This window comes from Schistocerca gregaria, chromosome 2 (genome assembly GCF_023897955.1).
Source record: "Schistocerca gregaria isolate iqSchGreg1 chromosome 2, iqSchGreg1.2, whole genome shotgun sequence".
In the NCBI taxonomy this organism is placed as follows: domain Eukaryota; kingdom Metazoa; phylum Arthropoda; class Insecta; order Orthoptera; family Acrididae; genus Schistocerca; species Schistocerca gregaria.
The window spans coordinates 233,382,392-233,395,726 of record NC_064921.1 but is presented as its reverse complement, the minus strand read 5'-3'; the positions used below and the strand labels follow the sequence as shown (position 1 = coordinate 233,395,726).

The 13,335-nt window shown below is 40.8% G+C and overlaps 1 protein-coding gene across 1 annotated transcript in view; it reads left to right on the top strand.

The window, feature by feature from the left end:
* Nucleotides 1-13,335, top strand: part of LOC126336761 (growth/differentiation factor 7-like) — a 103,417-nt gene that overhangs the window by 88,042 nt on the left and 2,040 nt on the right. The gene's annotated exons all lie outside the window — the stretch shown is intronic.

Here is a 13,335-nt window from a genome sequence, read left to right as displayed (position 1 = left end):
ATACTGTACATCACATATACCACCCTCTACGGATTCGCGGCGAAGTTGAGTAATAACAGTATCAGTTTAGAAGCGGGGGGATCCAGCAAGGTATGAATTAAAGGCGTTGAAAATTGTGTAACCATTGTATTAATTACTTCCAATCGTATTACATAAGACATGCCAACCAATAAAAGCATTTTTACAAATATGGTGACACTCAAAAGGCGAAGTAAATATTTTTCCCTAATTCGCGTAATGTTCTTCACCTCAGTAACTAGCGAAGTAAATTTTATAAAGTAGCCTATCTTCATCATCAGGATTCAAGCTAGATCCTTAGCTTAATTCATCGAAATCGGTTCTACGGGTTAGTAATAACGAATTTAAACGTTAAGCACGATGCGGAATTTATTCACACATCTCACTGTTTGACATCATATATTCTGAACTATGTGTCCTACAATGATATAATTTTGCAGATATATTTGGTGGTTATATGAACACTGCCTGCAAAATGTGTTATAATACGATTAGTAGTAAAGAAGGAATAAATTACATAGCCATGCCTGATGCGAAAATGAACAGCAAAATTATAATAACCGATGAACTTTTTTCCTTTCATCGTTATGAAAAAGAGGGGGGGAGGGGGCGAAGGGTTGGCGAGAATAATTTTCTTAAAGGTTTGAAATTACGTGTAAAGTTTGTTGCAAGTCACAAAATGCTCTTGTTCTTAAATACAGGATGAATAAAATCCTTGTATTCGCGTATTGTGGCCTACACTTCTGTTTCACTCCAACACCTTCGATACGTAGATGGTTCTTCTTACCCCAAAAGGGATTCTGTCCCAACAATGAGACGCGTACCAAATTCTGACGAAATCGGTCAAGTGGTTCCAGAGGAAATGAGGAACAAACAAACATAAATAAATGCATGCATGCATACGTACATACATTTCTGTAACATGTGTAGATATCTTCCTTTTTCGTGATCTGATTTCGATGGTTCAAATGGCTCTAAGCACTATGGGACTTAACATCTGAGGTCATCAGTCCCCTAGACTTAGAAGTACTTAAACCAAACTAACCTATGGACATCATACACATCCATGCCCGAGGCAGGATTCCAACCTGCGACCGTAGCAGCCGCATGGTTCCGGACTGAAGCGCCTAGAACCCGTCGGCCACAGCGGCTGGAGATCTGATTTCGATGAACTGAAGTCTGGTCGGTTCCCAAAGCTATCCTCAAGCTACTGGGAAAGAATTTGCCTTCTAGGTAATTTAAAAAACTATTTGCTTATGTCCAAGATAAACTATTGCCCTTTGATGTAGCATCTGTCTGCTGATCAATTCAGTGGCTAAAGTTAAAGGAGTTAAAAGAGTATACCAATTCTACAGGTTCAATTACTTCTATACATTTGACTCATCGAATTTTCTGATACTTCAATAAATTTTAGTTACTTGAGCAGGAAACTTAATGGGTATGCGTACTGGTTTACGATCCCACCGCATCCTCACCGCCCACCCCCTCTGGAATTCCAACTTCGTTTACAAATGCCACCAAATCACAATCGTTCTTGAAGGTGCATGGATCACTACATTCTTCCAAGCTAATGGCTGCTCTTTGGTAAGACCTCGTTGACGTTATCACCTATTTCTGTGTGTTTGCTTTTCCTCAATCTTCACCAAGGCTTATGTGCTTTGTAGTTCCACAGTTGTGGCATTTATAAATCCTGCATTGGTTTCAGATGTGATTTTGTACTTCAATCCTCTGTTTAGGAAGATGTAGATTTTATTGATACTGAAATACTAGATTAGAACAACTAAATTTTGGTGAGTAAACTTTTTAAAATTTTAGGTAGAAGCTAGTGAAATGTTAAAGTAAATTAGTAAGGATTAGCTTGGAAAATAGAGTAAATAATTAAAAAGAAATGAACCTAATTTGGGAAAAAAGAAATTTGCTGCTCTTGACTAAAGAAAGGATCACCTGTTAGAACATATCCTGAAGCATCAAGAAATCTTATTTTTTGTAGAGGGGAGTGTGGGGGCTAACAATTATAAAGGAAGGCCTAGGCATGAATGTATAAGTAGGATCACATGGATGTTCGTTGCAGCAGTTATACAGGGATGTTTCCGCCAGAAACACTAGTGTGGTGAACTGCATCAGACTAATCTTCAGACTGAAGACCACAACAACAACAACAACAACAACAACAACAGGAACGACACCACACAAAATTTAAGGTAATGGTTTCAACATGGGAAGGATTGTAATTTTTTTATGTGCAGTTTTACCCAAAACATTAGTGTATGAAAGACTAACGATAATGAATACTCCAAACTCTAAGATAAAAGTGACATAGAAAAGAATTTCTTTTCGCTGTTGTTAAGTTAAATATAAGGGGGTTGTTTGTGTTGTTGCACTGGATGCTTATCACCCGAATATTTGTCAGGATTTGTAAGCGATGCGTTCTTGAGGTACGGCAATACGAGAACACTGAGAAGTAAGTTTAAATAGTTTTGTTAACAAAGGCGGATTATAAAACCCGCACGCTACGCTCACCCATCATCACTGTGTCTGTCATCCTAACACCGGCTAATTACAGTCGCATTGAAGGGCTCCATGCAGAACTAAGGAATAGACGTATTCGATCCCGAGGCCGCGCTAGTTATATCGCGCACTGCAGATGACGGCCAGTGGCTTTAGTCGCTGCATCGCACTGCGGCCGGACACACGTGTACTGACCAAGCAAATTGTCAGCATTCCAGGTAGGCCACCTGGCGACTGTTACGTACCGTATGGCTGCATGCAACCTGTATACCCTTACATCACTCTCCCCAGAGAAAAAGAGCAACCATAGGTGGCTCAAAACGTCCTCCTGGGCCTTATGAATCGGTTTCGTCATTTGTGGCATCAGAACGCATTGCAACATGTATTTCACTTGCACACACAGTAGCGTTCTGTACAGAGAAGCGTGCCTTCAGGATGACAATTCCATACGTGACAAATGCTGTTGATAAATTAATAAAAGCAATAAAAACACAATACTGACAATCAAGTATGCATTAACATTACTGGATGAATCGAAGAACTTAATTCTATTTGCTGCTTCAATGAAGTTTGACTCATTATCGGAAGAAATTTAATTTTCACGGATATCCTTAATTAAATTGTTGTCTTCAGAAAAACTTGATAAGGAATGCTTTCCATATTTTAATATGTATGAATCATTATAATAAACAAATAACATTTTCGTTAATGGCAAACGTCCAGTTCCATGAAATGTATTTGGCAATACACTAGACACATCAAATAGTTCCCATGATAAATCACAATGTGTGGCATTCAAGATTAATCCACTGTTATACAATTTGAGTGTAAAGGGTAGCTCAGGTGTGTCATATTTTTTACATGCAAATGTGACATCAAGGGTGGAGAAAATTATACTTTCAGAACATCGTTTAAGAAATGGATGATAAATATGTATTAAAATTCTAGGGCAATCATCTCTTGGTGGATGATTCATAAACAATTCCTTCTCACAGCTTCACACTCTGCTGTCTTAGAATACTGCCGATTCAGGGCAAATTAACGTATGTCTACATTTACACATATGCAAATCATTTTCGTTTAGGGACACAAAATGTCTTTGATCTTTGCTGATCAGCAGATAACTATTCAGTACGTACTTTACATGATTACCTGCCTGTCTTCATTTCACAGGGTAAGTATAAATCTTATACATTTCAAAAATATGCTTTGATCTAGCAGTGACTATAGAAACAATAACAGTTAATTCATCTTCAATCATTAAAGAGTGTGTGGTGGTTAACTTATACTATGTAAGAGTTAACAGGCTAAATCATAGTAAAGGTTGCATCTAGTTTTCGCCCAGTTGGTAGTAGGATCTATAAAAATTGTCCTGCATGTAGTAGTACGCTGCTCAAACACTCTTTGAACTACTTTCTAAAGCTGTTCTTAAGTTAAGGGCATGAATTTCAGCATTTGATAAATTATCAGTAATCCTTAGCAAAAGAGTGTTTAAGTCTAAGTGTACACTTCCAGCATTTAATCCTTGGAATAGTTCGTGGATATTTGCGTTCGTTTCATTACGAATTACGTGGAAATGTGAGATAAATTGCTTTACAATCTGTTCAAGGAAATCTGTATGGTTAGTAATGGTTCATCGCATATTCTGTAATACGATAATTTCTTTAGAGAGGTTAGTTGAATCTGTACTGAACTGTTGTTCAAGAGCTAATATTTTGCCTTTAGCTTCCAGTAGATCTCGACTAGTTTAAAGTACCAAATACAGTACGAAGGATACTCCCTCAAATCAAACCAGGCGCGTGTACTCCTAATTAAAGTTTTGTGTGGCAAAAGCTTTAAATAAACAGTTCATCTCTTATTCATAATTAGCAAATGTAGGCTCTACCTACATTTTGGTTGTGATCCAGTAGTTATATATTTTCATAATTGTATCATTACCCTTAACAGAACGAATTAGATCAATTTGCTTCTTTACAGAATTAAACTGTTGCTGGCTTCCGCTCAAATTGTACTTTGCATTCCCTGTTGAAACTACCATGTCAGATCGTGGTTCAAACAAAACACCTGTTCTCTATGGTACTATTACTACAGCGTTAGTAGAATACGCTATCATAGCAAACATTAGAATAAAAGTGGACATGGTTAATTAGTTTTAAATTCTAGAGTTAATAATGAACGTAAAATAAATGAGTTTCTTGTGCTAACCTGCGGAATAAAAGGTTTAGTTCAGTTGTGCAATCGTGCAATAGCTTCAATATTAAATTTTCACAACACATTCACATAAGTACATGGCTGAAATAAACAAACACATGTTTACGCAGATTGTACGGGTGTCTGGAACGGGATCGCTCGGAACGTGGCGATGCCTCAGCCTCGAAGTCTGGACTGCGACCTCGCGATTTTCGTTTACTGGGTTTCACAACAACAGGTCTGCCTCTCGGTTGGTTCTCGTCATCTTGCGGTACTACAGGAAAACTACCCAGAAATGTATTTACGTGGTTGACATGATCGACAATCGAACGAAAGGACAGTTGGAGCTTAAGAGTGACTGGCTATAACACCTCCAAGATCTTCTTTAGCACCACGTTGCTTGGATACACAGTATCTCCAACTCGATACTGTGGCACTGCTGCTTGGCGGTCGTGTTGCCTTGCTTCCTGAAGAGAAGATTGATGATTCCACTGTTCCACTCCCATCCATGCTTCCTTTAGCTTGCGTGCTAGATCCCTTACGTGTTCATTGCTGATTCCGGCAGTCGATCGTGCAAAGTCCAAGGGTGAATGCAATTTTCTTCCATAGACGATCTCATTTGGGCTTAGGCCAGTTGAGCTGTGCATTTTGGCATTGTAACAACTTACCAAGTACGGTAAACAGACATCCCAATTGCCGTGTTTGCTGCTCACATAATGGCTAAGTAAATCAAAACATTGTGGGGCTACGGGTTAAATAGTCTATGATCTCTGCCATTTACACGAGCCTGAAAATTATTTTTGCAGTCAGCCAAAAAGTCCACATTACTCATTGTGCTCACTGAAAGAAAATGTTCCTACTTGCTATTTATTCAGCAGGATCAGGAAACTATTACTATAAATAGTTTAGGGTTTTAACTTACTGATAGATTCAGTAAATGTTCGCACGCTCAATATATGTTTTACCTATCTGAATCAACACTATTAACATTTCGGAGACGACCTGTACAGAAAGTTCCAGGTAAATTGATCCATCGCCCTGACTTGTAATCAACATAGTTAATTGCTCGCCTGAAAAGTGGAAAATAATGTCGCCACTGGCCACGTGGTTTCGTCAACATTGTGGTTGGCACACAATTACTTCCGTGAAATCAAAGCAATCCAGGACAGTGTACAATCCACGCGAGTTGACTTCCTATTTTTACTGAAAATGTGTTTGGGAGCTGCCTGGCTGTGACGTCATCTGAGGCACAGAATCGCAAGCGTTTGATTGACGCGGACAGGTATATCTCGGTGCGAAGTCTCTCTTCTCTGTGCCTCCCAGACTGTATTTTTTTATGTGCTCATCGGAACGCCGAACGGAACATCTGCTGCCAACCACTCTAGGCACAGGTAGCAGCATATAAATTGCCCCTTTCTTGAACACACATTAATTAATAACTCTGTCGTTTAACAATTTGAAAACGTCTTAATTTTCATATAATTAAAGTTCAGTTTGCATATTTACTGAAAAAGTTTTAGCTCGACTACATTTAAACTTTCCTGGCTAGAATTTTTAGGAAGGTACCGACAGTAGAACGTGATCTCCGAACTGCCTCTTTAAAATTCCTTGTGATTATTGTTTCATCAATGTAATCGAGTGCTGTATTTAGAACTTTGTATAACAAATGCAAATGATACTTAATCTTTTATGAATAAGGATGCTTTTTCCCAAATTAGGTATTTAAAAAAGTGGTTCAAATGGCTCTGAGCACTATGGGACTTAACATCTGAGGTCATCAGTCCCTTAGAACTTAGAACTACTTAAATCTAACTAATCTAAGGACATCACACACATCCACGCCCGAGGTAGGATTCGAACCTGCGACCGCAGCCGTCGCGCGGCTCCAGACTGTAGCGCCTACAACCGCTCGGCCACATCGGCCGGCTTAGGTATTTAGTAAATAACTTGAAAACTGTAATTCTTCATGCTTTCCCGGCGATCTGTTGACATCTTGGACATTCGGGAATCCAGCCGGATGTTCGCGTCGTTCTCGCACGATATTTCAACAGCGTGCCTCGCTGTCTTCTTCAGGTGCTACCAGTCTCAGGTAGCACCTGAAGAAGACAGCGAGGCACGCTGTTGAAATATCGTGCGAGAACGACGCGAACATCCGGCTGGATTCCCGAATGTCCAAGATGTCAACTTGAAAACTAATAGAGGTAGCTTAGTAGTCACGCAGTTAATGTTTTTATATCAAATTGAGGCTACATACGAGTTTTCATTTTTGAGTTTAATATTTAGCGCCTTCATCTTTACGTAAAAATGCCAATTTTGACCAAAACATTGCCCCGATCGAGTTGAGACTTCTAACTTTTGATTATGACATACATTTGCACGTTGTGAACAATTTTTATCTTTCCAGCTTCATTGTTTAGCGCCTTTTAATTTTTCTTAAAACAAATATAATCAGCAAAAATATTCATTTGATTATTCTGAGACTCACAATGTTAACATTAGTACACTGAAGCACTCACTAACAAAGTTTTGAAAAGTTACTTTAATTTTTAATTTCGCCCTCAGATTATGGTGCAATCCTTTGTATTCTAAACACAGGCACGTTATAATGACATGAGTAAGTCCTGGCACAGTCACTCGCCTCCGTATCTTACACAATGACACAGCGCTTATTTCGCCACATTATATATCGATCATCTATCACATTACTTTTCCCTTTAGTGTATGGTAATTGCAAGGTTATTACACCCACACCAGAACAAACGCAGCAGCTTGGTTCCCTATGGTACACAGCTTGCTTCCCACATCATCTTCCATGTTAATGACATTTAGAAAGATGTGAGCTGCTTGCTCACTTTGGGTGAAAGAGAAATTTTCCCTCTCCACTTGTATTTGTTGATGTTATATGGCTATCTATCGTCAGAATCAATGGTATGTGAATCTAACGGCCATAAATAATAGGTAATAAGAAAAGCAAATTCGTTTATGAACTGTACTTGTTTCCTCTTACAGAAAGCCAACATTGGTAGCTTATGTAGGATAAATCGAACTCCAACAAAATTTCAGGAGTTATTCATTCATATTTTCTGAGTATTTTAGTAAAAGGGATACAAGGTCTGCAGCGGGTCATTACCGAGTAATAATAGAATAATTATCTTCTAGGTTTATTGTCCCAGTTACCTTTGCTGCAGTGTAAATACCTTAATAATGAGAAAGGCTGTAATAAGCTATTGCCCGAAAGTAAAATACGTGTACAGATGCAAAAATACTGTGATTAGGTTGCTGCCTGTGTAGGAACAGCTTAAGATTGAGCCACTGCTCCACTGCATTCAGTGAAGGCAAACGCAAGTTGGATACCGGCCAAATCGTCTTCATTAAATCAATCTAAACTGCTGTATATTATTGTTAAAGTAGAACATCCTCATCTCATCTCCATCGACACGCAAGTCGTCAGAGTGGCGTCAACTCAAAAGACTCGCACCAGGCGACCGGTCTATCCGACGGAAGGCCCTACCCACACGACATTTCATTTCATTGCCGGAAAAAGACAAACCCTTCACAGAACAGTATAGAATGCAAGATTGAGCATGAAGACAAACGCGACATTACTGTTGTCAAGAGTTACGAAAGTGGTAAGTGAGTGGAACATGTTTGTTTCGAAGTTACGCACGCAACGCATACAGCGGACATTTATACTGCTGTGCATATATCGTCATATACGTCATATACGCTTACAAAGACAAACACGAGTAAGAAATAACACGAAATGGAATTACTCTGCAGTGTGCCACTGGCGACCTCGGGTTAATAATTTCAAGATCGTTCGTGTGTGCCTAGGTGTAACAAGCTAGCATTTCATGTGGAAGTAGCAGGTAGAATTATATACATCACGCACACGTACAAAACAGCGTCTTCTAGAGTTGATCCCTTTCGCAGAGTATCTCGCACGGTCGTGTTCCCATTGATGATTCAGCTCTGGCAATCTGCTACAGGAATGAACAGATCTACTTTCCATTAATGTATATGTAATTTTTTTAAAGGAATGTCAGAAATCTATTCCAAATTGCGATGTATGTCGCAACGCTCAAAAACAGTGTTGATGCTATCACAATTATTTCCTCCTACATACTTCAAAATCAATGACAGTGAGCTCTGGTCTCGCTGTATGGAGCATAACTCCTCCAACAAAATTTCGAAGGTTACTCAGGTCTAATTCCTGACTACACCGTTTTAGCACGAGTGACCGCGTAGTATAATGTTGTTCAGCATGACAAATCCTGCTGTTGCATTGCCTATTTCATCGTAATCATCGCCTAAGGTGAGGTTGTTCACGTGAAGTCTTGTTTTCTCACCTCTCCTTGGTTGGTCGTAAATGGCCTTAATGTGGTAGCATTGCCTTTCCTGGCCTTTGATTTGCCCGAACTAAGAGAAAAACAATTCCATTGAAATTTCACCAAAGTTAGAAGGTCAAGTTTCAATATACAGGGTGGTCCATTGATAGTGACCGGGCCAAATATCTCACGAAATAAGCATCAAACGAAAAAACTACAAAGAACGAAACTCGTCTAGCTTGAAGGGGGAAACCAGATGGTGCTGTGGTTAGCTCGCTAGATGGCGCTGCTATGGGTCAATCGGATATCAATTGGATTTTTTAAATAGGAACCCCAATTTTTATTACATATTCATGTAGTACGTAAAGAAATACAAATGTTTTACTTGGACCACTTTTTTCGCTTTCTGATAGATGGCGCTGTAACAGTCAAACGTATAAGTAAGTGGTCTCACGTAACATTACGCTATTGCAAACGGTATTTGCTTCGTGATACATTACCCGTGTTAAAATAGACCGTTTACGAATTGCGGAAAAGGTCGATATCGTGTTGATGTATGGCTATTGTAATCAAAATGCCCAACGGGCGTGTGCAACGTATGCTGCTCGGTATCCTGGACGACATCATCCAAGTGTCCAGACCGTTCGCCGGATATTACGTTATTTTCGAAACAGGAAGTGTTCAGCCACATGTAAAATGTCAATCACGACCTGCAACAAATGATGATGCCCAAGTAGGTGTTTTAGCTGCTGTCGCGGCTAATCCGCACATCAGTAGCAGACTAATTGTTTGACAATTGGGAATCCTCGAAAACGTCGGTGTTGCGAATGCTACATCAACATCAATTGCACCCGTACCATATTTCTATGCACCAGGAATTTCATGGCGATGAGTCTGACCGTCGTGTACAGTTCTGCCACTGGGCACAAGAGAGAAATTACGGGACGATGGCAGATTTTTTTGCACGCGTTCTATTTAGCGATGAAGCATCATTCACCAACAGCGGTAACGTAAACCGGCATAATATGCACTATTGGGCAACGGAAAATCCACGATGGCTGCGACAAGTGGAACATCAGCGACCTTGGCGGCTTAATGTATGGTGCGGCATTGTGGGAGGAAGGATAATTGGCCCCCATTTTATCGATGACAATCTACATGGTACAATGTATGCTGATTTCCTACGTAATGTTCTACCGATGTTACTACAAGATGTTTCACTGCATGACAGAATGGCGTGTACTTCCAACATGATGGATGTGCGGCACATAGCTCGCGTGCGGTTGAAGCGGTATTGAATAGCATATTTCATGACAGGTGGATTGGTCGTCGAAGCACCATACCATGGCCCGCACGTTCCCCGGATTTCCTTCTGTGGGGAAAGTTGAAGGATATTTGGTATCGTGATCCACCGACAACGCCTGACATGTGTCAGCACATTTTCAATGCATGTGCGAACTTTGCGGAAGGCGAACTACTCGCTGTTGAGAGGAATGTCTTTATACGTATTGCCAAATCCAGTGAGGTTGATGGACATCACCTTGAGCATTTATTGCGTCAATGTTTTATTTACAGGTAATCAAGCTGTAACAGCATGCGTTCTCAGAAATATGTTCACATAGGTACATGTATCACATTGGAACAATCGAAATCAAATGTTCAAACGTACGTTCGTTCTGTATCTTAATTTAAAAAACCTACCAGTTACCAACTGTTCGTCTATAAGTGTGAGCCATGTGTTTGTGACTATTACAATTCCATCAATCACAAAGCGAAAAAAGTGGTCCAACTAAAACATTCATATTTCTTTACATACTAAACTAATATGTTATAAAAATGGGGGTTCCTATTAAAAAAAAACTCAGTTGATATCCGTTTGACCTATGGCAGCGCCATCTAGCGGGCCAATCATAGCGCCATCTGGTTTCCCCCTTCAAGCTAGACAAGTATCGTTCTTTGTAGTTTTTTCGTTTGAGGCTTATTTCGTGAGATATTTGGCCCGGACACGATCAATGGACCACCCTGTATATATTATGTGATCAAAAGAATCCGGACGCCTGGCTGAAAATAACTAAAAAGTTCGTGGCGCCCTCAAATGGCAATGCTGGATTTCAATATGGTGTTGGCCCACCCTTAGCCTTGATGACAGCGTCCACTCTCGCAGGCATATGTTCAATCAGGTGCTGGAAGGTTTCTTGGGGAATGGCAGCCAGCCCATTCTTCAGAGTGCTGCGCTGAGGAGACGTTTCGTTGTCGGTTGGTGAGGCCTCGCACGAAGTAGGCGTTCCAAAACACCCCAAAGGTGTTCTATAGGATTCAGTTCAGGACTCCGTGCAGGCCAGCCCATCAGAGGGATGTTATTGTCGTGTAACCACTCCGCCACAGGCCGTGCATTATGAGCAGGTGCTCGATCATGTTGACAGATGCAAACGCTATCCCCCAATTGCTCTTCAACAGTGAAAGCTAGAAGGCGCTTAAAACGTCAATACAGGCCTGTGCTGTGAGAGTGCCACGCAAAATAACAAGGGTTGCAAGCCCCATCCATGAAAAATATGACCACACTATAACACCACTGCCTCCGAATTTGACTGTTGGCACTACACACGCCGGTGAATGACGGTCACTGGGCACTCGCCATACCCACATCCTGCCATCGTATCGTCACATTGTGTACCGTGATTTGCCACTCCACACTACTTTTCTCCACCGTTCAATCGTCCAGTGTTAACGCTCCTTACACCAAGCGAGGCGTCGTTTTTCATTTACCGGTGTGATGTGTGGCTTATGAGTAGCTGCAGTCGACCACGAAATCCAAGTAATCTCACCTCCGGCCTTACTGTCACAGTACTTGCAGTGGATGCTGATGTAGTTTGGAATTCCTGTGTGATGGTCTGGATAGATGTCTGCCTATTACACATTACGACCCTCTTCAACAGAAGGAGGTCTTTGTCAGTCAACAGACGTGGTCAGCCTGTAGTCCTTTGTGTTGTACGTGTCCCTTGACATTTCCACATGACTATCACATCGAAAACAGAGGACATAGGTATGTTTAGGAGTGATTGAGTCTTGCGAACGGACGTATGACACAAGTGACACCCATCACCTGACAACGTTCGAAGTCGTGAGTTCCACAGAGTGCCCCATTCTGCTCTCTCACGATGTCTAATGACTACTGAGGTCACTGATATGCAGTACCAGGCAGTAGGTGGTAGCACAATGCACCTCATATGAAAATATTTTTGAGCGTGTTCGGATACTTCTGGTCACATACGCCTTAGAACTTTGGCCAAGTTTCAATGGAATTGTTTTTCTCTTAGCTCGGGCCAGTCAAAGGCCAGTAAATCATAATCATCTTAAGATCATCCCTATTCATGACCACACAAGCTTCCGTATCTTCATTGCTGCTGTTCTGATCGTCTGATTAAGAAATTACAAAATTTTGTATGGATTCTACTCTTCTACCTTCTTCTAAATTCGACCTTGTAATCTCTTTTCAAAAATGTTTCATTACATTCCTCCAATTTTGTGGCGTTATTCTTGTGACGGCTTCATTTACTAGGTTCTCTGTATCTCGCTTTGTAAAGATTTCTATTTCGCGCTGCGACATCTTTTCTTTGGGCCCAGATAAGTTCTGTGGTACTTTAATGGCAGCGGTACGATGGAAGAAGTGTATATTTGTTGCTGTGATACTCTGATACGTACAGCATACATCATCTCCTGTGGCTTGGATCGTTTCACTAATTCCAGCAGTTCCACTTTTCTCATATTCTGTTTAAAGCCTATTTTATCTTCCAACCAGCTGTCATCTCTCCTTACAGCAGCCAGTGGTGCCTTGCTTTACTGTACAGAATGATACGGCACATTATCCATTACAAAAAAGAACTAGAACGACATTCGGTACAAACAAGTAACAAACTGGTCTTTAAACGTATCTAGACTCGTTTCCTCATGCTAATCGAGTTTTATTTTGGCTGAATCACCATCATAGCATGGGCCACGAAACCGTTCACAGAACCAGCATGAACAATTAATCGTACTCCCTTACCAGTTGGCACGCTCATAGTTCTGTGGTGCGTGTCGTCTGCCCATGCGACGGATCGTGCATGGCGCACCAGATTCGCTGCAAGCAACTCATGCAGGAAACATCACCACGCCATAATGTCTCTGCACCTTTCTTCCTGAGAATTATTTCCACCCGAACCCAACTGCTTTAAAGTACTGGAGAGCCTTGTCATTCTGCCTGTGAACAAACCACTACCCGATTGGTATGCCATCAATGCTGTAGAACACG